Source organism: Hevea brasiliensis, chromosome 17, assembly GCF_030052815.1.
Source record: "Hevea brasiliensis isolate MT/VB/25A 57/8 chromosome 17, ASM3005281v1, whole genome shotgun sequence".
NCBI lineage: Eukaryota > Viridiplantae > Streptophyta > Magnoliopsida > Malpighiales > Euphorbiaceae > Hevea > Hevea brasiliensis.
The window spans coordinates 35,237,179-35,245,180 of NC_079509.1; the positions used below are offsets into that span (position 1 = coordinate 35,237,179).

An 8,002-nucleotide genomic window follows, 5' to 3' on the forward strand; every position below is an offset into this window, starting at 1 on the left:
CAGAGATAGATAGAACTCTGAGAGCCATCAGGAGGGAAAGGAAACATCAAGAGCGCGGTTAAGGAGATCCTGAAATTCCAACCATCGCCGATAATAATGACAGACCAAGACTCTTGAGAGATTACGGAGCTCCATCTATCCAAGGATTTGAGCCCAGTGTCACTATACCCACAGTGGAAGCCAACAACTTTGAATTAAAACCAACATGGCTCCAAATGATTCAACAAACCCAGTTTGCAGGTTCACCAACAGAAGACCCACACTATCACCTCCAGTGCTTTCTTGCCCTATGTGACACATTCAAGATGAATGGAGTGTTTGATCAAGCAATAAGACTCAGAGCATTCCCTTTCTCCCTTTGGGATAGAGTAAGGAAGTGGTTACTTTCTCAATTGGCTGGAATGTTCACCACTTGGGAAAACCTCTCTCAAGCTTTTCTAGCAAGGTATTTTCCACTTGCAAAGACTGCAAAACTGAGGCTTGAACTCAACACCTTCAGACAAAAGGAAGGAGAATCACTCTATGACGCATGGGAAAGATATAAAGACCAGCAGAGGGAATGTCCACACCATGGCATAGAGGATTGGCTATTAGTGCAAAATTTCTATAATGGGTGATACACTTGAATTGTATAGATGTTTTTAAACACAATTATATACTATTTCATAGCATTTAGGCAAGTATTTTCATGCATAGTAGTTGATTTCATTAATTTTTGTAATTTCCATTGCCAAGGCCTTAATTCCATGTTTTCTGCATTATTTTAGGTTTTTGGGTGAAGCCCCAAAGTATAGGAGTGCAAAGGAAAGCCTAGAGAAGTCAAGAGACAGAGAATTACTGCTGATACAAAGTACACGGGTCGTGTAAACCAAGCCCCAGACCCGTGTAACTCTCTGCCAGAAGAAAGCCAAGAGAATCAATAGAGAAACACAAGTACACGGGTCGTGTAATTAGACTCGTGTAATCTGCAGGGACCCGAGTAAGTCTCTGTTGAGCGCAAGCTTGAAGAACCTTATGGAAACAATAGTACACGGCCCGTGTAACCAGACCTGTGTAGTTGGCGCAGACGATGCTAGAATTTTTGGGCAGTTTCAAGGCCACCTTATGGCCTACCGATAGAGAGGATAGGGGCAGGATCGAATTTTGCCTCCTTGGTGTCGACTAGGTAATGAACATAGACAAGTTCAATGCCATCTTTGGCTTTAACAGTGTTGGCCACCAAGAGATCCCTAGGAACCGCATGCTCTACAACAATATCAGTTTCTGGAGTTCCATTGCCCCGAACACAGAGCCGTATAACTCCAGCAAATCCAAATCCACGGGCATCACAAGTCTAGCCCTACAATACATGCATCGGTTTGCCGCCCACACCATTATGGGCCGAGGCGACAACCTTGACATTATGAACACCAACGAACTATTTTTCTTGTGGTGTATGGTCATCGAACAACGGTGCAGCACCGGCTTCTTTTTGTGCAACCATCTCCGATGCCTCTGTCATCAGTCCACAGGGCACATCATGCTCAGAGTCCTTAAAACAACCATTGACCTCCATTTCAGCTTCATTCCAGGACATCATAGGCTGCGCTCTGTCACTGGAACATCAAGAATAGATCAAACTATCTGCATATCCATGGGGATATGTAAGAAGGTGGGCAATACATGCTACCTGTTGGATGCAGAAGGAAACGCCATCCCTCGGAGAGACAAAGCACGAGAAGGGCCTGGCGAGACTTTGCAGCCTCTAGAAGAAGGCCAAGAGCCAATGTTTCAGGAGTCTCTACTCGAGTGCCTCCATACACATCACCACAGACAGATTCGGTACTCGCCTACCTACAGCGCATGGAGACCACAATCAATAACAGGATGCGAGCAATCAAGGACAGCCTCCAGGAAGCCCACAACAAGTTGGACATGCTACTGGACAAACTAAATGATGAGGAAGAGGAGCTGTAACACCCCTATGTTTGGTAGTGCATTCTACTATTCTGGTGATCAGTGTCTATCCGGACAGCTAGGATGCCTAGAACTAAATTTAAATATTAATAAGGAGACATAAAATAATGAAATACAAGAAAAGAAAATACAAAAAAAACAAAGGAAAAATAATAGCAATGAAATGAAACTAAGTTAAACGAGCCAGCACCGCAGCAATGAGTGACCGCAAAGGGAAGTTACGGTGCAAGCAATAGTCGGCCCCAGGACTGCAGGGAACCCCCAGAATTTAGTTTTGAGACATAATTAAAGACTTATTGAAGTGTAAATGTCATTAAAAATATCAAAAAAAAATTAATTAATTAGTACAAAGAAAAACAAGAAATCGAGAAAACGATAAAATTCTGTGTTATCGAAAAATTGGGAATGCAACCCGAATAAGGGCATTGTGGTCATTTGACACCTCGAGTTTTCTTTTGACCTAAATGTCCATTAAAAATAAATGATATTAAACCTTGAAAATATCATGAAAATTAAAATGGTGGTACATAATGTAAATAGTAAAAGAAATGAGGTAAATGTGGGAATTTAGAAACTTTGGAATAAATAACCATTATATTACATTAGTGCTCCACTAACCTTAACCTTTGGATACCTAAAGGGACACTTGGAATATACAAAATTCATCTTCAACCTCATGTGGAGAACCAGCTGAACCCAAGCTTCTCCCAAGCTCTCCTATGGCCGCCCCATGTCCAAGCTTCCATCTCCCTCTTCAAGCCATGGTTTGCATAAGAGTTCTTCATTAAAGTTATAGTACACACCTTGGGCAGCAATAAGGGAGCAAGAAAGATAAGTTTTAGTGGAGTTTTGAAGAAGTCTAAAAGAGTTAAGTGGTTATTTTCAATCTTGTTTCATTAAAAGTGTAACTAAGGTTGTGGTTGTTTGATTTATGGAAGAATTTTTGAGGTTTGATGAATTTTTGGGGATGGAGCATTTCGGAAGCCATGGAACTTCACCATGTACAGCTTATTTTTGCATGTAAAAGGTAGTTTGGGATGTTGATTTAAATGTTTAATTGTATTGAAGTTGAATTCCATGTGTGAAGTATGAATGTTAAGCTTAAAAAGTGAAAATGGAAGTTGATGTGTATGTGTAAAGTTTTGGCAGCCTCATGATGAAGATTGAAGTGTTTAAGTTCATGAAATATTGTTGAAATATTGTACAAAAAAATGGCAGCATATATGTGTGTGGATAGTAGTGATAAGGTAGGCAAATTGTTAATGGAAGTATGTGTGATAATTAGAAGTATTTAAGTGTATATATTGTTGGGTTTGAACATTGTAAATTGTGACTGCATTTGGTGTATTTTGAAGTGGTTATATTCTGTCCAAGTTGACCTATAATGTAAAAAAGTGAATGGTTTTGGTTAGTGCCAAATGCAGGGTGTTGTGTGGAAGTGAAGATGTAATTGGTAAACATGTGTTTGGTTTGGTGTTTGAAAAGCATGTAGAGGACAGTGTGCAAATGGACCTATGAACCTAAGTGTGTGGCTCCAATTGGTATGAGGCCAATTGGAGGTGAAACTAGGCACAAAATGTGCCAACTTTCATGAAGAAAGCCTACCTAAATTCTGTCCAGAAAGTGACTTGAAAAATGATCAAATCCGGATTAGTGACTTGAAAGCCTGAAAATTGACCATTTGGGCAGCAGTTAGTGTTTTGGCCATAACTCACTCAAACCAGGTCCAAATGACCTGAAATTTTTACCATGAATAGATTAGACCTAGAGATACAACTGTTATGAAGACACCAAAACCCAGAAATGACCATAAGCAAGTCAAAAGGCTTGCACAAATTCGGGTATAAAAACTGTTAGAACCAGAAATGACCTAAAAATGACCTAAAGTTGCCATTTTAGTGCAATCTGTCCAGCTTTAGTAAATTGACCATATCTTGGTCTATACAACTTAGAATGACCTAAACTTTTGCCCTGAGTGCAATAAGACATAGAGCTACAATTTTGCTTCTTTGACCAGAAGCTAAAAACCAAGAGAAATAGGACTTTAAGCTAGACCAATCTAGCACACAAAAATTGAGAACTTGACATTTACATACAATGATGCTTGAAATAATTGTTTGAATGATATTTGATGGATACTTATTGCTTGAAAAATGTTGTAAATGGTTTGAAACCACAGCTATCATGTATATTGATTGAATTCCTTGCTAGCTTGTCTAGTGGGACAAATTGACTTTGAATTCCCTCTCTGGCTGAAGTGTTGAGGTGCGTGCTTGTTGAGGACGAATAGGATGAGTACTCATATTATTGCTAGCTAGCTATGTTATTCCTCACTAACAATCAGCTTTTGGGATGAATTGGACTTTGGAAACATAATTAAGCTGTGTGTGTGATTTATTGATATTTATTGTGATATTGTGAAATGGAGTTTAATTCTTTATGACATTCACTGTCTTTTGAATTCAACTATGATTTTAAGTATCCATAGTTCATATGATTTATGGTTTATGGTTTTAAATTGTATTTTCTTAATGCTGTGCACCACTGAAACATTGGCTCAGTGATAGCTTTTTCATTGCTGTCGCAGGTAGACAGACGGACAGAGCAGCAGAGTAGGCTGCTTGTGCTATATTTTGAGATTTCACCAGGTATATTGAGTATACCATATTTTGTAGTTTTTGTTGTAATGTATGTGCACTGTATGTATATATTGTATTTAGTCTTGAGCAGTTGTAAACTAAAATTGTAAATTATTTTGGCTTGTAAAAATATTGTGACATATTTCTTTTATCTTAGCTTTTGGAAACACTGGAAAATTAATTGTTGAACTGAGTTGATAAATGTTGAGAAATTTATTGTGTTGAATTGTTATTGGAGTTTGGGATTGAGAAATATATTGGAAGTGCTTTTTACAAGTTTTTGAAGAACTGTTTTATTCAAAATACAGATGGCACTCTGCCAAAATTTTTACAGAAATTATTACTACTTTAAATTCTTTATTTGGTTTCACTTCAGTAACAGAAAATTTTTAGCACCTGTCAATAGTGCTCACCACTGTAAAAAGAAGTAAGAAAAGGTTTAAAATCCCTTGTAGTGTATTTAATGGGTTATCAGTAGAAGAAGTTTGGTAATTTATTTGGTATACTACGGGATCATGTTATACCTTACAGAGAGGTAGGGTGTGACATGTTTTAGTGATATTAGAGCTAGTTTTTAAATTCTATTTTGACCTGTAATTTGAATATTCTTTCTTCATAGTACAATTGCTCAATTTCATTGTTTGATACATACAGTACATTACAATATAAATATGCACTAAGAGGAGGAAATCTCCTTGTGTTATTTGTTCAGGAGGTCTAAGATCCTCAAATTGACTATAGAAGAAGGGGATCGTTCAGTCGATCAATCAATAGAGGCTGAGGTACAAAGGGATGCCCCAACCCTACACAATGTGAGTGGATCAGCAGCACCAACCCCTTCAGTACCACAGTTTCCTGCTCAGTTCGCTCAGCAGATGGCTGCAATGTTCCAACAGATGGCTGGTAACATGCCTACTCAAGTCCCACTACAGACACCAGTGGTACAACCACAGTCTTCAGTTAGGCAGTATGACAAGCTGATTAAATATGGGGCTACTGAGTTCAAAGGGATAGTAGGTCCTCTAGAGGCAGAACAATGGTTAGAGAGAATGGATAGGGTGTTCAAAAAACTGCACTGCACAGAAGAGCTCAGATTTGAGTATTCAGTGTCACTACTACAGGGAGATGCATATGACTGGTGGAAAACCATTCCTCATAGTTTGGTGGAACCCCCAGTACTAACCTGGGATGACTTTCTACAGGAGTTCAGACAAAAATATGTCTCAGATGCCTATGTGGACCAGAAGCTATAGAAGTTCTTAAGTCTGAAACAGGGAAGTAGGTCAGTGGCAGAATATGAAAGGGAATTTTCCTGCCTGAGCCACTATGCAGGAAGTTTCCTTTCTACCAGCAGGGAAAGATGTAAGAGGTTTGAAATAGGCTTGAAGCCTAGTCTCAGACTACAAGTGGTCGAATTCAAGCATACTAACTTCTCTGAGCTTATTTCTCAAGCACTGGAATTAGAAAGAATTGAGTTAGAAACGGCCCCAGAGAAAAAGAAATCAGAGAAGACAGAAAAAGAGAAAGAGGGGAAGTTAGTAGATCAGAGTTCCAGTGGTCCTACTTGGAAGAGGAAGAACTTTGGGGGACACAGCAGAGGTGGTAAAAAGTCTGGTAGGGGAAGATATTCAGGACATAAACCTCCTCCATCTGGTCAGCAGACTACCAGAAGTTCCTACCCTCCCCGCCAATGTGAAACTTGTGGTAGAAGTCATGGTGGGTTATGCTACAAGGCCATAGGAGCCTGCTATAATTGTACAGGCACAGGACACTTTGCCAAAGATTGCACCAGTGCCCATAGAGTTAGGCCACCTCCTACCACTACTGAAGGGTCAGTTCAGAATCCTATCACCAGAGGTTCACAACCACCTAGCAGAGGTAGAGGCAGGGGTAGAGGTAGTCCAGCAGGCAGCCAAGGCACAGTGAATCAATCAGAGCAAGGCAGTGCTCCAGTCAGAGTCTACTCAATGAGATAGGGAGAAGAGGCTGAGACATCTAACATTGTGGCTAGTATCTTCTCAACTTTTAATCAATATGTGTTTATGTTATTTGATTCGGGTTCTACCCATTCCTATGTGAGTACTAGCATTATTGATTGCATTGTTGTTTCGTGTGTGAATATGGACTTTGAGGTGCTAGTAACAAGTCCACTAGGATAAGAGGTCAGGGTCAATAGAATGCATAGGGATTGTCCTTTGGTGATCCAAGGACACACTTTTCTGTCTGATCTCATTGAAATGCCCTTCAGAGATTATGATATCATATTGGGCATGGATTGGTTAACCAGGCATCATGCCATGATTGACTATAGACTGAAGACAATCACTTTTGGTTTCCCTCAGTACAGTGATGTGGTAATACATGGGGAGAGGCAGCTATTGCCATCAAACATCATTTCGGCTGCACTAGCCAGTAAAATGATCAGAAAGGGTTGTGAAGCATACTTGGCACATGTGGTAGACACCCAAGTGGGGAGTCTAGCATTGAGGGACATCCCTACAGTATATGACTTTCTAGATGTGTTTCCTGATGAATTTCCAGGATTACCTCTAGAAAGAGAGGTGTAGTTTGAGATTAATGTTATGCCTGCTGTGGATCCAATCTTCATAACACCATACAGAATGGTACCAGCAGAGTTGAAGGAGTTGAAGGTACAGTTACAAGAACTACTTAAAAAGGGCTTCATCTGCCCTAGTGTGTCACCTTGGGGAGTGCCAGTATTGTTTATTAAGAAAAAAGATGGCACTCTCCGCTTATGTTTTGACTGCCAACAGTTGAATAAGGTGACAATAAAGAACAGATATCCATTGCCTTGCATTGATGATCTGTTTGATCAATTAAAGTGTGCAGCGGTATTCTCCAAAATTGATTTGCAATCTGGTTATTATCAGTTGAAAGTGCAAGAGCAGAGTATTCCAAAAACTGCTTTCAGAACTTGATATGGCCACTATGAATTTCTGGTAATGCCATTCGGGTTAACTAATGCTCCAGCTGCTTTTATGGATCTGATAAACACTATCTTCAGACCGTATCTGGACCAGTTTGTGGTGGTGTTTATTAATGATATTTTGATATATTTGAGGAATGCAGAGGAGCATGACAAACATCTGCAAATTGTACTGTAGACTTTAAGGGAGAAACAGCTATACGCCAAATTATCGAAATATGAATTTTGGCTAAAAGAAATCTCCTTTTTGGGACATGTTGTGTCAGCTGAAGGGATCAAGGTAGATTCCAGCAAGGTAGAAGCTATCCTTAATTGGAAGCCGCCCAGGAATATCATAGAAATTCGCAGTTTTCTGGGTTTAGCTGGATATTACCGTCGGTTTGTAAAAGGGCTTTCTATGTTAGCTTCTCCACTGACCAAGCTGCTTCGGAAAGATGTCACACCCTACCCCTCTGTAAGG

The 8,002-nt window shown here is 39.8% G+C and overlaps 1 non-coding gene across 1 annotated transcript; it reads right to left on the minus strand.

Moving 5' to 3' along the window:
* Positions 1-470: 470 nt before the first annotated feature.
* LOC131175670 (small nucleolar RNA R71) lies at positions 471-577 on the minus strand. The gene has a single exon (XR_009145862.1). It is a non-coding gene; the product is annotated as a small nucleolar RNA R71 (small nucleolar RNA).
* Between the last annotated feature and the right edge of the window lie 7,425 nt (positions 578-8,002).